Source organism: Coturnix japonica, chromosome 1 (assembly GCF_054131305.1).
Source record: "Coturnix japonica strain WE chromosome 1, WE-NBRP24, whole genome shotgun sequence".
Classification (NCBI taxonomy): Eukaryota; Metazoa; Chordata; class Aves; order Galliformes; family Phasianidae; genus Coturnix; species Coturnix japonica.
In genome coordinates this window covers 124978412-125003134 of record NC_140663.1, presented here as the reverse complement: position 1 = coordinate 125003134, position 24723 = coordinate 124978412, and the positions used below count along the sequence as shown (strand labels likewise).

General features: G+C 39.5%; 1 protein-coding gene across 1 annotated transcript in view; it reads right to left on the bottom strand.

Annotated features, from left to right (window-relative positions):
* Nucleotides 1–3694, bottom strand: part of LOC107306547 (pinopsin-like) — an 86854-nt gene extending 83160 nt beyond the window's left edge. The window contains exon 1 of the mRNA XM_015849804.3: nucleotides 3544–3694. The gene's annotated coding sequence lies outside the window, so the exon portion shown is untranslated. The remainder of the gene's footprint in view (nucleotides 1–3543) is intronic.
* Between the last annotated feature and the right edge of the window lie 21029 nt (nucleotides 3695–24723).

Here is a 24723-nt window from a genome sequence, read left to right as displayed (position 1 = left end):
GAAATTCTCTCTACTAGCATTTGTAGATTTCCTTTTTAATAATCCTCCTTATGCCCTTGCTATTACTAAACTATTTTTTCCCCTTTATTTCTGAGACAGTTTTGTCTAATCCGTTTGCATGTGGCTGTTTATTGAGGAATTCAAGTAAGGTCAGTCATATCTGCTCCTCTCAAAGCCATAATGCTGAATCTGGCTTCAAAATTTGGAGAGACTTAAGTCTGATTTACACAGATTAATTTGCACAGATGCATTTTTTCCCCCAAAAAACTGAACTGGTTATGTCTAGATAATCTGTAGCAAAGATTACAGTGTGCCATAGTAAATATTTATATGTGGGAATTACATTCAACAGAATAATCAAAAATCAAGGGTTTGAATTATTGCAGGATAATGTTATCATTAAAGCACCACAGTTAGACATAGGCTACAATGCCCTTAAAAATATGAGTAACTTTATATACACATATCTCTATTAACATCAAAATATAAATAATAATATATAGGTCTTTCATACACAGTTACTAAATATGCTCATATGTTGCACTGAGGGACATGGTTTAGTGGGGTAATATTTGTGGCAGGTGGATGGTTGGAATGGATGGTCTTGGAGGTCTTCTCCAGCCTTGGTGATTCTGTGATTCTATGCACATTCTTAGAGGCATATTAAATATTCATATTTACAGAGTTTGTAAAAAGGACATTTATTCTCTGGGTAGCATTCAACTGACTGCAATTCAGTCCTACACCAAGCGTGAACGCAAAGCCCAGTTTTTTCTCCTTTATCATGGAGTGTTGTGATTATCAGTGAGTGTAGTGACAAAACAAGGGCTGACAGCTTTAAACCAATAGTGGGTAGATTAAGATTGAATATTTGGAAGAAATTCTTTGCTCATAGGGTGGTGAGAAGCAGTGGTGCCCCATCCCTGGAGGAACTGAAGGCCAGTTTGGATGGGGCTGTGGGTGGCCTGAGCTGCTGGGGGGCAGCTCTGCCATGGGCGGGAATTAGAATCATCAAATCATAGACTCATTTGAGTTGCAAGAGGACATGTAGTCCAACTCCCCTGCAATGAACAGGGATACCTACAGATACATCACAGTGCTCAAACTAGATGATTTGGGGTCCCTTCCTACCCAAGATGTTCCATGACTCTTTCTCCTCTAACCACAGGACAGGAGCTTGCAAGGGGCAGCCCGCAATCCATCTGGCTTCAGTGCAGCGGGTTATGTCATGGTGTGCCAAGCATTGGCATCTTGGTGCTCAGAGAAAAGGAGCAGTGCCTTGTACATCAGTGTAGCATATCATTTTATAAAGGTAAGACACACCATGTGAGCTGAGACATGGTCAAACCACGTGGCCATTTGAAATTGAAAGGTGACTAAAAGGAATGGTCTGAAAAGACTCAGGAGAACTGAAGAGACAGGAGCCTGCAGAAAGAAACACCTCAAGATCTGGGTGGTGTGCAAGTCTCTTTGCAGTAAAAGAACTTAGTAGTAATAAGAAGTAAGGTTTTTACACCTTTAAATAAAGAACAAGCCAAATTCAGATTTCAATAGACACCAAACTCCCAGACACATCCCTTCCTTGAACGAACTGGTCTAATTGTTACCTGATATTAGCATCTAGTTGGTGCTAACACACTACTGAAAAACACCTGAAGGTGGGCTTGCATGCTTGAAGTTTCGCTTGTTTTCTTCCTCCTCCAGACACACTGCTTGCCTTATGGGTGTTGCTCTTTACCACACCATCTTACAAGTGACCTGCTGTGCTGCCAGTCTCCAAGCTCCAGCAGAACACCCCAAACAGACCCTGTTTCTAGCAACTTGAGGGATGTCCAGTGCTGAACCCTATCTAACCCTCCTGATTCTACTTAAATAAATACTTAAAGGCTACAGTTGTATTTGAAACAAATAAATGAGCAACCAGATTATCTCCTTGAAATAGTTCATGCGGGACTGAAAACATACCCAAAGTGACACAAAATGTACATCCAGGTGACAGAGGACCAAAGTTTGTTTAATATCACCAGTTATTAAAAAGGCTGTTTGATAACCAATTCTGACATTAGTAATTTAAAGATACAGCAAAACAGACACCCATCACTGCTTGCACTGCTCCCTGAAGCTGTCAGAAAGAAAGAAAAAGTGTTTCGGAAAATGTCATCTCAGATGTTATATTCTGAAAATACATGCACTGGTAGTGAGAGTGTCCGGCTTATGTTTGCCCCTGCCAACACACATTAGTGTGAGCGATAACCTACACCAGTGAAGCTGCTTTTCCACCTCCTCTTTGAGCAAAAATAAGCATTAACTGAACAGTGCGTAGGACAGACAAGCTTCAGGGTTTCGGATTGTTTTTTAAATTAACTCCTTCTTTATTTCTATTGGCACATTCTTGACCATCATCCCTTGCAAAGTTGTGCAGCATGTCAAAAATGTTGCTTAATTCGCTTTCGATATTTCACAGCACATAAAATTGTGTAAGATTAGTAAAATCAAACTTCACAGTAATTCTTTTAACAAGTTACATTACTCTCACACTATATTTATGCTATTCTCTTGTGGTATAGCTAAAAGAAATCACTTATGTATAGATATGCACACAGACTTAATCAGCTTGCTGTTAATATTAAAATCAATTATAAGAGAGGTTTTTCCTTCATTTATGAGCTCAGCTTTCTACTCAAGAGTTATAATCTAAAACATATTCACAGTTGTCTCAAAGACAATCCCAGCTGAAATGTTATGAAGTGGGCATACACTGCTGGACCCAATGTCTTAGTTATGGGTATGCGGTGCTTAATTTAATTGGATGCAGGGGTAGAGGAACAGGACTAAGTTTAAGTCTGTATATACCACACCTTGACTTTCAATGTGGAACTGCATTGTTTTTAATGAGAAGCATCAACAACCAAATTACTTCAGTTTTGTTTTGTCAGATTTCAAAGAAGGGTAATGTATGGGACCTCACAACACTTCCATTTCTGACCAGGTCAGGCTGGACCAAGCTTTGAGCACCCTACAATAGCTTCAGGTGTCCCTGTTCATTGCAGGGCAGTTGGATGAGAAGATCTTTAAAGGTCTCCAACTCAAACGATTCTATGATCTATTCTGAACTGTGCTCTCCATGCTATAAATCACAAAGCAGGACTTGTTAAGTGATAAAGAAACAGAGGAGGCTCCATGCTCTGGGAGTTTAGTTATCTCTCAGCTCCCAGAACCTGTCATCTATGTGAAGACCTCCTGCATGCTCACGGATATGCTCATAGCAATTAGCAGTTATGAAAAAGGACAAACATGAGAAGAAAACCAATACAATACAGAATACACACTATGAGATTCACCACCTTCGAGTTACAGTGTTGAGTGAATATTCTGACTGGGAGAACAGCGTACAAAAAGAGTAGAAACTACTTTTAGCTGATGTTTTAAAAACTAAAGCAACCCCTCCATGCACACTTTCCCACAGAAATTCCAGTTCTAACAGCAGAGCACAAACTTTTGACACTTCTTTGTGGGAACGACACAGAAAAGCAGACAACCCACCTGTATCCGGCACGCAGAGCAACCACATCACATCAGCTCCCACCTGTGTCCAGCGCAGCAGGCGAGCACAGGGTGATGCTCCGCGCTTGGGAAGCGGCGGCTGGCGGGGCTGCTGGCGGCACGGCACTCGCTTTCCACTGGGTGGAAGCGGCTGGTAAGCCCCGCCTGCTGTCTCCTCCTCGTCCTCCTCCTCCTCGTCCTTTCCTAGGTTGGGGACAAAGACACGCAACGGGATAGCAGGGCATCTCGTAGCTCTGGTTCTTGCTGGGCTTCTTAAGAGCCTCAAATTCACAGACCACAGGTAAAGCCTGGAAAGTAATTGTGCTGGCCATAATATTCCACTTCAGCCGATGTAACCTTTTGTTTAGTTACACTTGCCAGCTTTTTCTACTCCTCGGGCTTAAAGATGACAAACTGGTGTGCCTGTCATTAAAGAGCCAAGCAAATATGATGCTGTGGAAGCTGAGTGGAGAACCCTTGGGTGTCACTTTTTGTGTTAATAACAATATTTTGCTCAAAAATTCAGTATAAATTAAGCTACTTTGTGAAATAAACCAAGAATTGTTTAATGAAATAAATCAGGAATGTACCTACTGCTATTTATTACTACCAACTTGGAAGCTTTTAAAAAGTAAGTTGTATCAGACAAAAAACTTGTCAGTACAAAGAAATCATCGGGCAGTTACATGCTTGATTCATTTTTGTGAATCTCCCTTTGCTTTAGTGATTCTGATCCCAGGAAATTTGCTGATATTACTAATTGGCATGTTCTGGATGGCATCTGTTTGGGGTTGGTTCTGGTGTTGCTAAAGGAACTAAATTAGGATTTTTGATTTGAACTCCTTATAGGGAATGCCACAACATCCCATGGATTTTCTGGCTGCCTCCTGCTTCCAAGCAAGCATGTGAGTTTTGCTACATCTGTAATATCATTCAGAAGAAAGGACAGTAAATGAGTCAAGTAGAAGCAATACTGGGAACACCAGTGATGTTCCCCCAGTGTGACAGTCAAATAAGTACATCTGTACTGTCTTTCACCACCCCAAGTGCCCTCTCTGTAGCAGCTGGAGTTGCACAGCAAGTCAGAGCCTGGCTGTGCACCAGTGTGTAAGAACCAAGCCAGGGATGAGGAACCATGTTTGTGTGATGCCTTCTGGAGGCAGGAGTTGGACTTGAAGATCCATATGGGTCCCTTCCAGCTTGAGATATTCTCTGATTACAAGATCTGTTGAGAGCAGTTCATCTATAGAATAGTAGCATCCTACTTTCAGCAGCCACCCTTCAATTCGCAAGAATGTAAGAGATATTTACATTATTTTCTTATGTTCGCATTGGGACTGTTTTTATTGTCTTCAGCTATAATCACTGTAACTTCTACAGTTCTCTCTGAGAAAGACTTAGTCCAGATCATTATGTTTTGCATTTTGTTCTTGACTTTATCCTTCTTCAGAATCAGTTGAGCCCTAGAGGTAACATCTCTTCTGTTGTTCTCTAAAGACAAAGTGTTTCCTGACTCTTTCCCTGTTTTCACTACAAAGATTTCAGATTTGCTCCAGTCATCACAATTTCATTGGGTCAACTCATAATGATGGAGTGGCAGCATTGATATGCTTATATACGTTGTACAGTCTGAGACAGTGACAATGAACAGTGGTGGCAAATGTCTCTACCATAGAAGCACAGCTTCAACAGGAAGCTGTTTTGATATTATTAGGTTCATTTTGTTTTTCACGACAGTGATGAAACAAGGAGAAAACACAAAGAAAAGAAAGGAAAACTGTCCATCCACAGCTGCAATCATTTGTAATTCTTAAAAACCTTACTGTAAAGGTATTTACCAGTGAATACTGGCAGTGAAACCAAAGATCTTGTAGTCCATGGGTTGAAACCCCCAGCTAGTTGTTTTTACTTATAAAACATGGCAGCAAAAGACAAATGCATGGCTTCAATTCCACATTTAGATGTTCTGGATGGTACAGATTTCACAGTTTGTGAGTTTGGAGAGAGAATAGCTGATGTGAGTCCAAAACTGAAATTGCTCATCATCTCTGTATTCTGCTCAAAGCATATGATGATGATGATGAGACTCTGAAAGCAGCTACTAAAATTTAGGGTTAGAAACAAAAATGCAGTCATTTCAGTTTTGGAATGAGAGAAGACTTATGATGTGCCCCTTTGGCGCAGTGGTAGGAATGCCGCTTGCAGCACCGGAGGCCCGGGTTCGAATCCCCCCTGTGGCACAAGTGGTAGAAGTGCCGCTCTGCTACACAGGGGCTCGAATCCCAGGGGTTGGACTCGATGATCTCTAAGGTCCCTTCCAACCCGCACGAGATCGTGATACTGTGATAAAACCACCACCAGAAGAAATAAACATTCTGGTAAGTGTGAAGAAAGATTGATTTATGTCTTTTAAACCAGTGCAGAATTTATGAGTTGAACTCAGTTTTCTTTAGCTAAAAGCAACCTTTCTGTTCATTTTTCTGAACACAGGTATTTTGTGTGTTTTGAGACATCACTGAGTATCCTGTTCTACACCTTTCTGCCAGTCTAGAGAAGTGTGAGTCTCCAAAAGGTGCTCTTCTGGCATCTCTGATTACCCGAGGCTCAGAGATGACTATATGATGAATTTCTCAATCACAATCAGCTGATGTTGTGTTCAGCTACAGATATGTGAAGATACATGTAAGACAGAGAAGCATTTCCCAGGGTCTGGTACCAAACTGAAGATCTCAGCTGGTCCCTGACTCCATACTGACTGGCGTTCATACACTAACTGCGGTAATGTACCCTTTTCTTTTTCTAGTTAGTCCCAGTGATGAAAATTCTCTAACTTCAGAGGCACCTCACTGCACATCTGAGATGCAGACTTAGATACAGGAGAGATTTTTTCTCTTTCCAGTAGTTTTCTTTCTGAAGGTTATAGTGAATACAAACTACTCAGTCTGCAGTGTGACATTTTCATAAATACTTGCTTCAACTTCATCCTCTAAACCACTCATGTCATCACTCTCTTGTTTCCTTGGGAAGCCAAAGGATAACCAGTGAATCCTGCAAAGACATAGAAAAAAAGGTCAAATGACTGTAAAGGACAGGTGCCTTTATATATTTGCATTTGGCTGGCAGAGCCTCTCCCCAGCATAAGTCTCTTAGGGATGTTCTCCATCCTGTTGTACTGTCAGCAGATTCCCTATGAAAATGGTTTACAGGCATTTCTTTCTCCTTCCACAATCTGTTGGATCCCTCACTTCCAATTAGATGGGACAAAACCAGGATTTTCCATTGTTATTTTGAAGAGTTTTTTGAAGGCTTGAAAGCCATATCGAGCTTCCTCAGGCAAAAAGGACTTTTTAATGAAGGCTTGATTAGATGAGCCCTCAGCTTGCATTGCCCTTCTGGAGGTAGGTGTGTGCCTGCAAGCAACAGAGAGAGATAAAATATTTGTGATGCTCACTGTTCCAAATTTAGCTCCTACAAACACAGCTGTTCGTTGTGTACCCAGCAATCAACTCTGTCCTTAAATGACAGTCCTAACAGCCTCTGTCTGCTACAGCTGCTTCTTCAGTCACCCATCCTACCATCCAACAGTTCTCACTTGCCACTGGCATTTATCTGATTTAAGACTCTCTTTCACCTCCAGGGCTTTACCAACGTCTTAGGGATGCAGGAGGCTAAGACACAGAATCAGAGATCTTCACTGTTCCTTGCACCATTTTCTAGTCTAATATATCCTGGAGAAACTTTTTTTTCTCCTGGGCAATGGGAAGGGAACAAAACTGATGAGATTCCCGATATCCAATGAGATCTTTTCTTGAGCTGAGGTAGGTGAAGAGCTATTTTCTCTCTTTCGAGAGACTTATCAAACTTTTCAAGAGTTCTTATCAAACTTTTTTTCTTACTTGAATCTCTAGTTTCTGGTTCATTTGGATCTGCGAACATCATAAACATTCATTTACAAACACTAGCACTTATTTAAAGTTAATTCGTATATGAACCCAGTTAATATTGACCCATGTAAACTACAAAAGAAGCTTAAAGCTACTTATTTCACAATGCACTTTTTTCTAAAAAGGCAATTTAAAAGAAGTCAAATAGTGTAAGCAAATCTGGAAGACTTAGAAGTTAAATCAAGTTGAATTTTCTATAGGCTTTAAAACTGAATTATATGTAACATTTTTGACACTGGATTTACCCATCTGATATATGCATGCATAAAAAGGGTACATTTTGTGTCATCCGGGGAATCTCTTTAATGCTCAAATAATGACTAAGAACTGAAAACTACTACCTGGTTAACTTCTTGTCTCAATTTGTCTGCATTTAAATCGGGAGTAGAATCTATATTTCTAAACTTCTGTCCCATTCTGGGCTCCTTCTTAGCAATTGGCCTTGAAGGGTAACTTTTTCCATCAACTTATTCTGTTTTCTGGAAGACAGAAGATTATTTCCTTTCAATTTAAAGCAAAGCATAGTCTGTCAAAGCATAGCAACACAATTTCTCATGCAACACAAACTGAACATCTCAAGAGAATTTTAAAGACTTCAAGCTCTATGACTGTTGTTATTCTGATCTCTCCCAGTGCACCTAATTAAGACTCCAGAGCATTATAATTAAAAAAGGGAGACCTCCTTTCTCCCCTGTTCACAAATCCCTTGGTAAAATACTTCTCTATTAGAAAATGCTGTATCCCAGTTGGAGACAGATTCTATTTTTGTCAAAAAAATATAGCTGTGAGATAGATAAGGCTTCCCTCATGTATCTCTGCTGTTTTCATTCTGCTGTTTTTCTCCTGGTACTCTCCCAGACTATACAACTCTTCTTCAGCTAAAACGTCAAGTCTTCCAAGTCTGTCATGATGGGACTAAAATGCGACTTTGGATTTTCAGAGTAAACTTTCAATATCAGATGATATCCCACAAAAATGCCAGTTCCTTATTTTTCACAGCTGGGGGAAAGCAACATTTTCTGATACTTCTAACTTACTGTGATCCTTTAGTAGATGATCTGTGAGGACATGCTGAGCAGGAGAACTGATAGCGACCTGAATTTAATTAAATTAAAGTCAATGCTTAGCATGCATTTTGTTCTATCTGAAATTTGAAGAGCTCTCATTCCTTAGGCTCCAAATACAGTCTCCCACAATTTTATTAAATACCTACAAAATCTAACAATAACTTTCACTGTCATTCTACATGAACAATGCATCCATTCATTAAATGGGCCTTTCACGTGAATTGCCCATCAATGCTTGCCTGTGCAGTTTGTATCAGTCACCCAGGCATACCCAAGCCATGACTTGAACACAAAAATTTGTAATAACCATGTTTCCAGTATTACAAGGATTTAACAATGTTTCTAATTTCAGAAGTGTGTTTTAACCAAGAATCATTTGCAAAATACGTATTTGCTTTCTATTTCCTATGTTAGACCTAATTGTAGAACAAGGTTTTGCAGCAGATGTGCACATGCTGCCAACAAGTGCAGCCGTGTCATACAAGAGCCAAGGTTTGTAAAAAATTAAGTAGATTTTTTAGCAAGATGACAGATGCTTTTTCTTGGCATTGGTGATTAAAAATCCCTAAGAGAATGCTTTGAAGACTTTACGATAATCCTGGCCAAAAATGTAATTGAATGAGGGTTGAAATCCTGCAAAAATTGATTTGCAGAATACTCGTCAGGTTCTGTAGTTAGCATTGCCTCCTTAGGAAAACAAGAACGGGTACCTCAGCCATATGAACATATGTCCTGACTTTAGCAACAGCCAGCAAATCCACAGTAAATCTAGGTGGCTGATGCAGAATTGGCCATGTGAATACCCAGGCAGTAAACACAAAGTGAAGACACAATGAAGGGAGCAAGCAGACTCCAATTCTGTAGAACAAGGCTCACTGATGTATTTAGTTTTATTATACATGTGTGTTTTAAGCCAGTGGAGTATAGTATAACGGTCAGAGATGAAGACTGTACAAAGGGAAGGTATTACTACTACACAAACCGCTTCTGTGATTCTTTTCAATGATGCAACTTCAGCACAACTGAGCAGAAAAATCTGCTTTTTGAGAACCAGCGAGATAGGCTCTGGTCTAGAAGTATTCTCCTCTTTGTTGATAATGTAGAGTTGTGCAAATGTGATCAGATGGTTTCTGTGAGCAACATGGAAGCACATACTGGTACCTCACTCTCCCTGAAATAGGCATTTCCTTGGATGTAGCTGCTGCCTTGGGCTGATGGGGCAATATTTGACAGTAGTAGACATTCAGCAGTGGAAAATTTAAGCTTTAGCCTTTATGATTAAGATTACTAGTTTGGCAAAAGGCCAGACCACACAAATACAGAACTGTAGAATAATACCTGTGTCAACAATGCATGTATTTGGTATGAGTACATTTCTGAGATGGCTGTTTTCGAGTTCATCTCCAAAATACCAGTTCATTGTGGTGCATCTCTGGAAGCTCACAGGAAGCAAATCAGCATCAATTTTCAAATGCCCAGTACATACAACCCAAGTTAATTAATACAGTAGTCTCAAATATAGTTTTTTGTATGTGGGAATAATCCTCAACCTGATAAGTAATGAGTGTGAGCATTAGCTTTTTTGACAGAGTCCCTGGACAGTGTGAAAGAAGAGCTGAGAAATATTTATGTACTGGGCAGGCATTAATTGCCGTTGGGCATACCACTGGCAATTACGTTTTAACAAGAGAACAGGCAATTAATTTTTTTCTATTCATCAGCCTGTAAAAGAATGGCTAATATTTAAATGCTAATGCTTGGTTTCCAGCTGGATTTATGGATTGCTGTGTTTCAAACACAGGTATTTTTGCTCCAGCATACTGCAGATCTCTGCTAGCAGCAGGTGTCATTCTTGTATAGTAGAAAATGGAAAGGGCTCAGGGCCATTCTTAATATATAAAGCAAAAATATTGAATTCTAAGAAGAAAGGAGAGAAAAAAAACACCTGTGCATTGTGGTTATATCATTGGGGTTTCTGTTGTTAGGTAGATTTTCCTTTGAAAGGCACTATCATATTATTTAAATTGAAGTAGCAGAAGGTGATTTCCTGAGGCAGGAGAGGTGCTAGACCACAAATGGCTCACTACACACACAGGTGCACATGGGTGCCTTTACTCATAACAGCAGCCCCCAGGAATCTCCTGAGCGGAGAGCTCACTTCAGAGCCTCACTCCTCAGCTTGCTATTCCCTATGTCTTCAGGAAGTGAAAAAAAATCTCTGGTCAGGGAAATTTGTTTCCAAGGGAAGGCCCATACCAGTGGTGGTCTTACAGTACCTGTAAAGAAAGCCATTAAGGACCTTCCACACCTGTCTGTCTCTTTTTATATGTCTTTGTTTTGTTGTAGTTTGCGGGATTTTTAAATTTGTTTGTTTGTTTGTTTGGGGGCAGGATCCCTTTTTGTGTAGAGTCTGTACAGTAGCTATGAGTGACTGTCCATAACTGGGGACAAGGATAACAGGGTTATAGCCAATAACATAAGAACAGCTGCTGCAGAGGTAGCAACTATTGCTTGTGTTTGTGAAGGTAACACATTGGAGGTCTTCTGTACCTGTTTCTGTTGAGTACAACCAAAAGATGGCAGCATTTTACTCAGCATGGATGTGAACTGTTGACGCAAAATAATACAACTTCTGTTTGAGGTGTCAGGGTTTATTTATAATCCCCACCAAATTCAAGCAGTTCCAAAATCTGGTTATATCGTAAATAAGAATAATTACAATTCTCAGAACATTTTTTTTCCTATAATCCTAATAAACTAAAACTGTTTAACCATTATTTTGGGAGGCTGGGAACACAATGGTGTTTCTTTCGGCATGATACGATTTATTTTGTACATGCGTTTCTGTTTCCCACCAAATCCCGTCTCTAATTAGACCTGAAAATCAGTTTTGTTAATTTTTGATATTTGAAATTAGGAAATACTGACTGCTGTGTAAGAGCTTTATCTGCATTTAAAGCTAGAAAGATTTTTTGTTTAATACTTATTGCTTGAGGCAGATTTCCATTCCTGTGAGATGCAGGTCAGAATTATCTCAATCCCAACTGAGTATGGAAAGTGGAACATACAGAGCGATTTAGCTTCTTAACACATGGCTTTTGACACTCAAAACACTGCAGGTAGCTTTAAGAAAAGGCAACTTAACTGGCACCATTAAAAACATCCATTTATTTTTATTTTAATTTTCAAAAAATAATAAGCATTCTTTTTTCTTTTTTTTTTCCCCCAAAGCTAATGAACAAGAATGGGTTTTCAAAAATGCTGTACAGTTAATTATCAGGTGATACTTTGCAACCTCTCTTAAAGAAAAATTATAATTTGTGGCTGACACACACACGTTTGATTAAGTGTACCTGTATTTAAGGCTCTTAGTGTGTAGTTGTACTGCCCTATGCAGTAACGGTAACATCGTTGACATTTTGTCTTAAAACTTTCCTTAGTCACTCATCTAAGTTAGATGAACGGACAGAAAATTCTCCTTGAATCTAGATTCTGTCTTCAGGCTCAAAAGGCCTCCTGGGTACCTGCTGACATTTTGAGGCCTATTAGCCTAATGAGAAGGGCTGCAATTTTAATTTGAAAATGCAGTCTGGATGATGTGCACTGAATACTTTGTCTCTGACTCCCAGTAGATGCCTGAACTCATTGTCATTGGATCAATGCAGCAGAGCCCACTCCCAGCACATGTGATTGTGTATGCTTGATAGTATTAATAACTCCCAGGTGAAAACCTGAAGAAGCTCAGGAGCCATATGTTATCCATCACCACTGCTGCCACTGCTCACTGATACTGAGACTGTAGCATACATCTTTTTGGTTGCTGGTTTTCATGAGCTGAGAGAAAACAACAACAACAACAAATTGCAAGTGGAGAGTGAAATTACTCCATGGCAATTTAAAGATGGTGGGCTGATTGAGTGTGAGTTTGAGGGACCAGCTGTGTTGGAGATTCTGTCCCTAATAAAAAAGGTATCATTAAGGCAGATGGAATCAGTGATGTGAGCAACCCACTGCCCCATAGGCATTTGAAATAAGGCGGATTGGGAAGTTGTCATCCTTCACCACTGATACGGCCAAGATGAGGTAATCCTCTGCTCTTCATTCCTCATGGGCCTGACAGCACACCAATGGCAACTCAATGGCAGTGAAGAATAACGTCACTGTGTGAGCAGTTTTGTCCACATGAGCTGAAGCTGAGGGCTGCTGAGTGCTGGGGAAAACAAAAACTGTTATGAGCTGTGAAAGGGCTAGTTAATCAAACTCAAATAAACAGATGTAAGGCTGTTTTCTAAGCTATCCATTGCTTTTAATTTATTTATTAACCATCAAAGTAAAGTGTTTGTGGCTGTGTTTGTTAGTTACACAGAAATTACAGTCTCAGAAAACAAGGTTTTGGCAGACAGAGTTGGATTAGCCATTTGAAAATGATTCTCAGTAAGGAAACATTGCCTAGAGATCAGTTTGTGGCCAATGAGCATATCCAGCCTGTCCATGTTGCCAGCCATGGTCACCAGGGGGAATTGGAAATGAAGCTGTGAAGTGGGTTTGTTAGGTCTCTAGCCACGAATGGGTAGAAAGAAAGCAAGGCAAGCGATCCAGCTTACATCCTCAAAGTTATCTGAAGACACATTATTCTTTCTGGAGGCTGCAGAATGATTTTCTTCAACACATTTTTTTCCTACTATTTGTAAACTGATTCCATCCTGTCTTGAACATGGGCTGTACCAGAGCTGAAGGAGAACACGCATCAGCTGGATGGATTTTGCCTCCATGTTTCTGCAGCCATAGTTACTGGAGCCTTCCTCCGTGAGCCCAAGATCAGCAGAAGGGGATGTCTGAGAAGGTAAAAATGGAAGTAAAACTGCTCTGAAACATTTTTCTATGTCACATTTTTCATGTCTGTGTATTTCTACTTGGTTGTATCACTTTGGGACTCAAATAACAAATAATAATAATAATAATAATAAAATATATATATATATAATAATATTATATATATATTATATATATTATATATATATATATATAATATTATATTATATATTATATATTATATATTATATATATAATATTATATATAAATATATATATATATATATATATATATAAATTGAATATCATTTTTCCCAAACTCTTGGTAGTTTTAGGTGCCACTCAAAGTCTTAGACCAAGTCAGCTAGGCAGAAAAATGAATGAATGAACTTCTCCTTTCCTACTTACTGTGTCACTCAGGTGTTGATTTAAGACTGATTATCTTTCATCTTGTTGATACAGTTTACTCATGCCCAGGGCTGCATAGTGTATATTTTAATCAGCAGTTTTGTTGTGAGCATTTCTATAAGGATGCAGAACTACTGATGAAAAGTGACTGATAGTTTTTAAGGCTCGTAGTGTTAAGAGTAGATTTTATCTAAAATCGTCAGCGCTTACATCACATTGTTCATTCATCAGCAGAAGTCTATTCTATCTCGAGTGTTTTCACCACCAGAACAGAAGGTAAGCCATCTTTCATCTGTGTGAAAATCAATTTATAGGGTGTTACATGTTGGAGAACTTCACCACTTGTGCTTATTTTTTCCATTACTTCACACCTGATACTACTGTGCTATCAAAATAAAAGTGTTAAAATTCTACCCAAAAGTTCTGCTGTCTTTATTAGCAGCCATGATTATCCATCATGGACAAGACTTCCAAGACTTCCAGTTATTGCAAAGAATAACAGTTGCTTTCTACTGGTCTTGTAAAGAAGTCTGTCAGAAAAGCAACTGCAATTCTCTATAATAAATTAGAGTACTGCTCCAGTTTAGTGGCTGGGAAGTAAAAGCTGGTAAAAATTTACCACAGATTTCTGAATCCCATCTGAATAGCAGGACATTGCATTTTCTTTACAGTATCTCCACATATAGCTTTTCTTGCAGTATTTTCATTAGCAGTACCGCTAAAATGGACACTAAACTTAATTATATGCTTCAGTCATATTTTTCTATTAAGAGGAATTTTCTATAAATTAGGCATATGTACTCTTGATGATTGTACATGACTATAGCTGTTAATTAAGTCATGCTGCCCAGCAGAGCACACTGAGCTCATATCACTTGCGACAACTAATATTCTTTTCTAGAAGCGTCTTGCAGTTCCAAGATTCTGTTGGAGTCAGCACTACCACTCCCATTCAGCTGACTGACAGCAACTAAGCATCCTTTAAAAAACAGTATTTTCACCCACAGAAAGGCTTGTCAGGATTTTGGCTGCAGTACCCAAATTCAGAACTCAGAGATGCTTACTCCACATCCATTGAATTCAGAAGGTTTCCAAATGGGGTATCAAATTCATGGGATTCTTTTATGTTCATAAAGAAGAAGCAAACATCTGTTTAGGAAAATTGGTCTTTACATTCAGAGTTTATTTCAATCTTAATATTCAATCTCACAGCTGCTCTGAAAGCGATGCCTCCTACGTTTTGATGTTGTTCCATAACATCACAGGCAAATGGTGATGGTATGGCAGTAGAGGGTGAACCTTCCCACCAGTATTCCATTACATTTTGTTGTATGCGATAGATGGCAGCAGAGGGGCAGTGTAACACAATGGCATCTGACATGGAAGTGCAGATGAAGCAAAAGGGTGTCACTGATCTCCTCATGCAGAAAAAATGGCACCTACTGACATTTATCAGTGTTTGCTGAACATTTGTGAAGATCAAACAGTGGATGAGAGCACAGTGAAGCAGTATGTTTCAGCAATGGTGACAGTGATATAAAAGACAAGCCACATTCTGGTAGGCCATGCAGATTTTCATGAGCATGGCATGTGGGCTTTTGCTCATCTTATGGTCTCAGGTTGCACCAGCATAAGTTTAGGTTGGATTTTCCTCCTTATTTTACTAAATATGATATCAGAATACAAGTTAACACAATATAATATAACATAATTAAGGCTAATAAATCAAACGAAACAGAGAGAGAGAGTCCCCGAAAACCGAGAGGCCTACCGTGAACTCTAGGCGACACAGCTGGAACGCTTCCCACTCCATGAGAAGTTCGAGAGAGAGAGCTCCAGCCTGGGAGCAAGATTATATAGCGTGCTGGTCCCATGACTTATCCCTGACTGTGATGTTCTCTGGGATATGTAGTCTTCTTCTGTGAACTGCACATTCAGCAAAATCATCCATGCTTTACATGATGTTATGATGTGGAATACTGATAGCAAAATTATAAAATTACAAAACCATGACAATATCAAGAAAAGCTTCTTTACAGAAGTTGTTAAGCCCTGGAATAGGCTTCCCAGGGAGGTGATTGAGTCACCATCCCTGGATGTGTTTAAGAACCATTTGAATGTGGTGCTCAGTGACGTGATTTAGTGGAGGGTTGTTAGTTAGGGTAGTACGGGTAGGTCATGATTGGACTTGATGATCTTTAAGGTCTTTTCCAACCTGAGTAATTCTGTTATTCTAGGAAAGAACCTATCAGGCTGCTGAGTCTATTTCCTGCTTTCCTCAGTAGATACATAATTTTAATCTCTATCATAATCTGACATATATTTATCAGAATTATCTGCAAACTTATTTTTGCCCCTTTCAAAAAGTCAGGTAGAAACTCACGTCGTGACTATGTGTTTGTGTGTTTGGGTCTCATGACTCATTCCATTTTTACGTAAATACTTCTTCTCATGATACCTACAACAACAAAATATTTTAACAGAGCAGTCATGCCCTTCCTCAGCCTTTGGTTTACTAGAATATATAAACTGGATATTTAAGGAATCTCCATTCCTTCACTGGAATTTGTCACAGATGATCTTTAGTGCTGACTGGAGTCAGTAAGTACATGAACATCTGGAACCTTAGAATAGTATAGATATACGTCTGATGGGGAATGGCTGAGGGAACTGGGGCTGTTTAGTGTTGAGAAGAGGAGGCTCAGGGGAGACCTTATCACTCTCTACAGCTCCCTGAAAGGAGGTTGTGGCAAGGTAGGGGTCAGCCTCTTCTCCTAGGTAACAGAGATAGGACAAGAGGTAGTGACCTCAAGTTGCACCAGGGGAGGTTTGGGTTGGATGTTAAGAACAATTTCTTCCCAGAAACAGCAGTGCAGCAATGGCAAAGGCTGCCCAGGGAGGTGGTGGAGTCGCTGTCTTTGGGGGTGTTCAAGAACAGTGTGGATGTGACACTGAGGGATGTGGTTCAGTGGGCACTATTTGTGGACAGTTGTCTTTTCCAAGTGTAATGATACTATGAATATGATAAGGCATTGTTTCCTTATCTTCCCTGTTCCATTCCTGCAACATAATATCTTTCATCATAAAAGATTAGTAGGTATTAACATGACAGCTTTGATATTTCACTCTCACTCACTGTCTTGGCACTATTTGGAGGTGGAATATGGCTGCAGCTATCGGTGGATATCCGAATAGGATTTAATGAAAACACTCTCTGAAGTGCACTCAGAGCTTCTGAAGTTGTGTGAACTATCACCTCCCAAGGGAAATGTGTCAACATTTCATTACAGTACAATGAATCTGTACTGTATAACATAAAAAAACTGACCAAGCTCATGTAAATAAGAGCAGTGATAACAGATGTGTAAATAAACATGATATCATAGCACTCAATTTTCATTTGGCAGCTATCTCAAAAATTGTTCCTGTGGGAAATCTATCACACATAAGAAGCCTCTACTAACCCACATAAATAAATCTATCTGGTTCCAATTTACCTCGTTCAGGATGTAAGCTGGAAAACTCTAATCCTGGATTGCAGACTCGTGCTCTTGGTGATACTGCAAAGTCTGCTGCTTTGCACTGAGGGGTGTTGTGGCTCTCGAGAAAGCAGAGTCTGTCCCTGTAAATACTGACAGCAGAGATTTGGTGCATGAAATTCACAGCTGGTCTCCTTCTTATTGTTAGATATTTTCACACACACACATGAAAGAATATTTCTGTACCATAGTGTTTCACGGATAAATAAATACACATGAAATTGTTTTTGTTCCTTCAGTTAACTGGCTCTGTATGTGTTAGGTAGCTTCCTACAAGATAATTTATTTAGCACGTGAATGCAGCAGCAAAACTGTAATCAATATACCAAAAGACGTGGTTCTTACATTGTAGAGAAGTGGAAATAAGGCCATTAATGCAAAAATTGGTCAGGTTTTCTTTCTGCTGGCATCAGTTTTTGCCTATTTCCAGCAATGAAGAACTGTAGAAGATAGTCTGTAGATAAGATCTGGCATGAGGTGAGGGACTGAAATGTTCTCTTTTTTTGTCTCCCTGTGGAAAAAGAAGAGAGCTAAAACTGTGTTTCTTTAGTAGAAAGGCTCATGGGAGTCATGAAACTGTACATTATGGGCTCTAACAGGGCCATATATTTGAGTACATAGCAAATAGAGATTGGAAAAGAGGCTGCTCAAAAGTGATCTTTATGAGAGTTATAAAAGTCTAGAGTCTGGAATCAGAGAGGAGGTCATAGTGCATATCTGTTTATATAACAGCTGTAAGCTGCATATTGATCTGGTTTTCAGCAGTGACAAACAAAGACATGAACCTGGCTGAGGCAGATTGCAGTCTGGCACAAACATGCATCAGTCAACATTCAGGATCCTGTGTCAGTGACACAGAAACTAGCCGAGAGGGAGCTGAGTGAGGTTTGAGCTTTGGGTGGCTTTTTAAAATACATTAATATGGGAAGCTTTTTGCAACTCTATCCCATGAGATCACATTTTCCAGAGCTTTGGGCAATCATGCAGGAAGGCCACAAAAAAAAAAAAAAAAAAAAAAAAAAGCATAAATTAACAAACAAACAAAAAAACAAGAGATTATTTCACAAAATATGTATTTTACCTTTTAAAATCATGTCATGTTTTCTTGCATTTTCATTCCATGTCCTTCATTATCTTACCTTTCTTTCCCTTCTAGCACTCTCTTCACAGGAAGGCTCATTAGGAAGTCTCATTAGGGCAGTTAAAAGAGAGTGGCTACTCTGACTTTGTCATCTGAGCAAAGTCAGTGTGTAAGAAGTCATGAAATATAGAAGCTGTTCATTGGTGTTTGCTGTTGAAAACAACTTTCTGCAATGTTCTGCTCTCTCATAGTAAACTAAGAGGAGTGTGCAGAAGGAAAGAAGAAAAAGCTGGATGAAAGGTAACTACTAGAGAAATTCTAGAAATGTCAGATAGAAAGCTCATGAAGCTGTCTTAGATTCAGGCCACTCTATGTCAGACATTAGAAAAGTCATACTTCTTAACACATCTGAATGCTTATACCCTTAGGGCTGAATTAGAAGAATGATGCTAGTGCACACACAAACATTGACATGATATTGTAAAGGCTATTTGTATCCTTTGCTTCTCCTTCAAGTACATTTTCGTGGTTGCTTTATAGTGAGGTTCAGACCAAGCATATAGGAACATAACAGCTAATTGTGCTCAGCTTGCCCTATGGTTCCTCTGGCTACCTTCTTTCAGCACCAATTGCGTGCTGACTTAACTAGAAAGTCAGGGTATGTTAACATGGTGATCTGCACCTTGCTTGAGTAGGGAGGCACACCTTGTCTGAGGAAAGCTTTTACTGAAAAGTCTAAGAAAACATCCTACAAGTAATCCTACCAAGGTCAGCAAACTCTCCGGAGAAACTGCTTCCCTGCTAAGTAGCCTGGTGCTCTGTAGCTATGAGGAAAGAGTGTTTTCTGCTTGCTTTATAAACCATCTTTAATGTAAATACACAAGGCAGGCTGTATCTCATTTCAGACACTGAAAATAAAAGCAACAGCAACAGATGTCTTTGTAAGTAGTTACTCTAAGTCTGAGATTTATCTGCAATTACCTCCTTTTATCATGGAGAATATGCTTAGCTGAGGATGTCAACAAGGCAGGTGCCTACCTAGCATGAGCTAAGGTGAGTCTCATACCATGTGTGCATCTGCTGCTTTCCAGTCTATTTTTATTCCTTATCTATTTTGTCTAAACATCTGATTATTCTTGCTGATTTTCTTTTGAAACTCTTTCACCTTCATTTAAGATTCAGTCACACACATCCACATGGGCTGTCTCAGGAGAAGTGTGACCAGCAGGTCAAGAAAGTCAATTCTGCCCCTCTACTCTGCTCTCATGAGACCTCACCTGGAGTACTGCATCCAGTTTTGGGTCCACAACACAAGGAGGACATGGAGCTGTTGGAGAAGGTCCAGAGGAGGGCATGAAGGTGATCAGAGGGTTGGAGAACCTCCCCTACAAGGACAGGCTGGAAGATCTGGGGCTCTTCAGCCTGAAGAAAAGAAGGGTCTGAGGAGACCTTACAGTAGCCTCCCAGTACCTGAAGGGAGCCTACAGGAAATCTGGGGATCTTCTTTGACAAATCAGGATGTACTTTTCAAAGGTGCTGTATGTATTGCTGTATGCATCCTGTAATGAATACTGAAATCCCACAGAAATACCAGCAGCAGTTTAGAGGTGGTTGTGTCTGTGTGATCTGAGAGAGAGCTAACATGAAAACTAACACGAGAACTGCTTTGCTATTCTGACAGGTGTGGTCAACCCTTCGTTCTGTCTGTAGCTTCTGGGAAGATGAAAATTCACTCTTCAGAAGTCCACACATTTGAAAAGCATGGTTATATCACAGATTGAAACTCCAGGGGTTGCTGAGCTGGATGGTTGAATGGTTAGTAGTGAGAGGTGGATGGCTGTGGAGAAGGAGAAGCAGCTTTCCAGTCAGAAAGTTGATTATGTTATTGTTTCAGGTATTTCTATCCAGGCATTTCTTTATTTTTGAAGGAAAATCAATTGCAACTAAGGAAAAAAAGAGGATTTGCAGAGTTCCTATACTGAGATGCTACCATCCCATGTTTCCACGACAAATTCATTTTGCAGACAGCTTTGGCTGAAACAGCCAAATATGAGTTTATTCCATTACTGCTTTGTATTTCCCAAGAGTTCCTCACTGTTGCTTAATCTTAACCTTACATGAGACAGATTATCTGCAATTAAAAGCTCAATCCAAAAAAATATGCTGCCTGCTTCAACTGCACGTGTGCAGAAGGAAGCCTTCACGTAGGCATCCCCCACAGATCTTTACGCCCAAATATTTCAGTGATATGATTCACATGTTTTTAGGTGATATTTTTAAACAATAGCTCATTTTCTTCTTCTCTGCCAGCAGCACTTTTGCAAACCGTTGGGCAGAAGCTTGGGGCTTCCTCATTGATTTGTTTGCACCATCCCTTAACGACCGCAGTTCCCAGCTCAGAAATGCGTTCATTCATCTCACTTTGTATGAACCATTAAGCAATCAGGATGTTGTTCAATAAATGCCCTCAGTGAAGATACAATGGCCCTCAAGTGTAAAGATTCTGTCAAATACGGAAGTAAATTCTTAATGACACTGTGGAATACAGACATTATCACACTATCAAATTTGCTAATAGATTTACCTACAGACTCAATAAGGAAGCTATTTCTCAGAATAAGGACATATTAATACACCTAAAAGGCTGTACTTATTAGTTTGATACTGTAACACGACACATTCTGCCACACATATGATTTTCTTTGTGTGTTGATTCTTCACAGTTGTGAGCGTTTATTCTTCAGACCTTGGTCCCAGTCTTCTTGTGATTAAGGTGATGCGCTAGACTTAAGACTGTCCATCCATGAACTGAATTTAAATAGACTTGGAGTCTTCTGAGAACTGGCTGATCTGGGTCCATTTTTGACTATTTTAATACTCTATGAATTTCTAACATTCAGTGTGATCTGCAGATCAGAACATGCTGCATCTCTTTCCATGAACAGCACAGCACCTGGCTTCTGGGTTAGCACATGTTCCTCCCTGAGTGACAGCTCACAGTGCAGCAGCCTCACCAGCCATACTGGTAATGTGAAGAGATGCCATGGTACAAACCAGGCCAGTGAGCTTTTCTGTCACCCTTGACTTGCCTGCACAGATTCAAAGAAAAACAATATAGCACTGGATATGTATTTATTGCCATGAGGCTGCCTTTCTGCTCATGCCCAGCCAAGCTGAATTGCTTTTAGCTGTGGTGTGTTCCTTACCACACAAAAGTGGCCCCATACGCGCACTTGTCCATAGGTGTGAAGAGGAATTGCCCAGCTAGCTGGAGAGAATCATATGGCAGCAGTGGGTCTGGCTGAATGTCAGCAGCTGCCTAACTACATTTTAGAGAGTGAAAGAGTCCCACCAAGGGTGCATGCTGCATCCAGAGCTGTGGCAACAGTTGGAAATGAAGCTGTGGATGAATTTGTTCAGGTCTGTCAACCTCCTTGATAAGCTTAGGCAGCTGAACCTACACACATTCATTTGCAGTTGACAGCTGATATCTCCTTACACTATTACATAGGAAAACTGCACCAGATGGACAATCTTGTCAGGAGCAGCATTTGCTCATTTTCTTTCTTTTCTACTGACCTGAAATTCAAGATAATTTGAGGGGAAGAAAAGGGAGAAAGGAACTGTACGAAAAATGTGTAAGATGAAAAACTGCACACTTAAAGCTTCCAGTATCCTCACAGTCTCCTCCATTTGAGCCTTGACTACATTATAGAATTGCAGTTTTGAAAGTTATGACAACAAAATATAAATATAATCTGAACACTGACAAAAGGTTTAAAGACTTTACAGTGTTGCCTTGCTATCATGAAAGAAAACATGATAAACAATTCAAATGCAAAGCTTCACCATGAAATCTTCACTTTTATGTTCCTATAGAGCATGCTGCCAGTATTAACTGCACTTGCATGAAGCCTAGAAAAGGGCCTGCCCAAGAGCCATAGAGATGCTGTGGCACTTTAATACCATAATGTGGCTTCTTTTTGATTCATTAAGCCCAAATACCTTTATGCAGATTTCACATATTTAAAACACAGTGCTATATTTCACCTTTCCTGATGGAATCCCAAAACATTCTACATGGAAACATAAGCACTGCTGTAATCACTTCTATTTTGTATTTTCTACCACATCATTCCAAAGGAAATGACTCTCCCATTAGAGGTATTTCTTAGCTTTTAATTCAATGTTTCTCAAATTTTAAGCTTCTCTTCCAAAAATGACTGGTACAGTATTATTTCCCAGTCTTCCAAGAAACTCCAGTACTTAAAAGGAACACCCATTTCCCATTCTCTTCCTTCTCTGTAACAGCATACCCAAAAACTTCTAGCCTTAGGACTGAGAAAATGTGAAAGTTTTGATCTTCTACTGCAGATTCTAATTGAATGAGATTGTGTGCATTCATTTAAAAGTTCTCACACTTCTTACAGATAATCACATAGCTGTTGCTTTTTACACTTGCCCACCATCTGAAGAAGAAAATATGACTGTTTAATGAAATACTGAAGCAGGGCATGATTTAATGAGAGGTGGAAGAGCAAATAACTGCTGAACACCTTGTAAATTATCAGTTCAAAACATGCCCTCATTCAGTAATCTGCCAAGATTATGCACTGAGGTCAGTGCACAGTGGAAACTAATGCAAAATTAGGAGGTTTGCTTCAAGAGTGCACTGCTGATCCAGTCTGAAACATTAGGTGCACCAAAGGCAGATTTTCCAGCACAAAAAGCCCTCAAAATGCCAACAATGCACTGTATAACTGTGTGAAATATCCAGTGCAATATATCAAGATCATTCCTGATTCATTCAGCACACCTGAGTTCACAACTCCAACAAGCAAACAGGGGTCATTTTTTGCTGACATTGATTATTATTATACCATAAAGAACAAGATAACAGCCCGTTTGCTTTTGTAATGATTTTTTTGTATGATACACTTAACTACATGGTTGATTTTGAAAACAAACGTAATACAAAAGAAAGGCAAATGAATCTTCTTACATATCTTCCATTTTTACCAGTATGAATGTGAAATTTCATTTCACTCTGACTCCTATGAAGGAACCAAGGAACAATGGTGCCTCTTAGAGGAGAATCTGGGTGAATGCTTCTGTTTTAGCTGTGTTGTAACAACCCCCTATCTAACCCTGTGTGAATCTATTCTAGCAGATTCATGCTCCCTAAGTACCTTCTCCCTAATGCTCTGTAGATTTCACAGCTCAAAAATCTGCAGTACTGTAATATCAAATCATGAATTCTGCATTATTCCTGAAATAAGAAAGAGGATCTGAGAGATACACTACCATACGACATGCATTTATATCCCACCTTATAAACCAATGCATTCCTGGAAATATTTTCTAGGACACCTCCTTCAAATCTTCCGGATTGCTTCACTAAATACAAGGTGACATTTTTCTCTCAGGAAATCATTAAACAATTATATATCAAAGTCATGATGGAATTCAGAATGTCTAAGGGATTTACATTTTTGTCCATTCTCACTCTTTATTCATTAGAAAATTGCTTTTTACCCTCAGGAGCAAGACATGCCTCCCAGTTCCCCTTCAGTTTCAGCCAAGCTGTAAACATGACATACTCTCTCAATATGCCAAACAAAGTTGTATTACATGTTTGTATAATTATTGTGTACATCACCAGTGAACTTGCTGTCAAATAAGTGTCTTTTGCAGGGTAAAAAGAATTGCTGGCTCTGGGACAAAGAAAGACATTATGAACAGAAGACCGTGCAAATGAGTAAACAAGCTTGGTAGCTACTTGGAACAGACATAAACACACAAGAGGCACCTGTCTCCAACACGTGACCAAGGGGATGTTGCACGGGTATAAAAGGTTGTAAGCACGTACAATAAAGGTCTTCATTCTGCGACTCTCCTGCCACAGTTGACCTTATTGTAGAAATTTTAAACTTATCCTTCAGATTGTACTGACAACATTTGATCAGCCATTTGTGCTGAGCTGGTCTTAAAATCATATCCTTTCATTGCAAAAATCTGGATCATATTGCAAATTGATAATCTCATTATGATTTTTATTGAATTAATATCTTGCTTTGAACTATTATGTTGTATGCCTCTGTTTAATGCAGAGAATTCCCTAGCATTCACTTCGGAATTCTTGGAGATTTAGTGCTCTTAGAAAGACATTATTAAGAGACTTCTTTCTTTCTTCCCTTTCTTCTTCCCTCCCTCTCTTTCCTTTATTTTTTTTTTCTGTTTTTCTTTCTTTCTGCTTTTCTTCTTTCAGTTTTTCCCTTCCTTCCTTCCTTCCTTCCTTCCTTCCTTCCTTCCTTCCTTCCTTCCTTCCT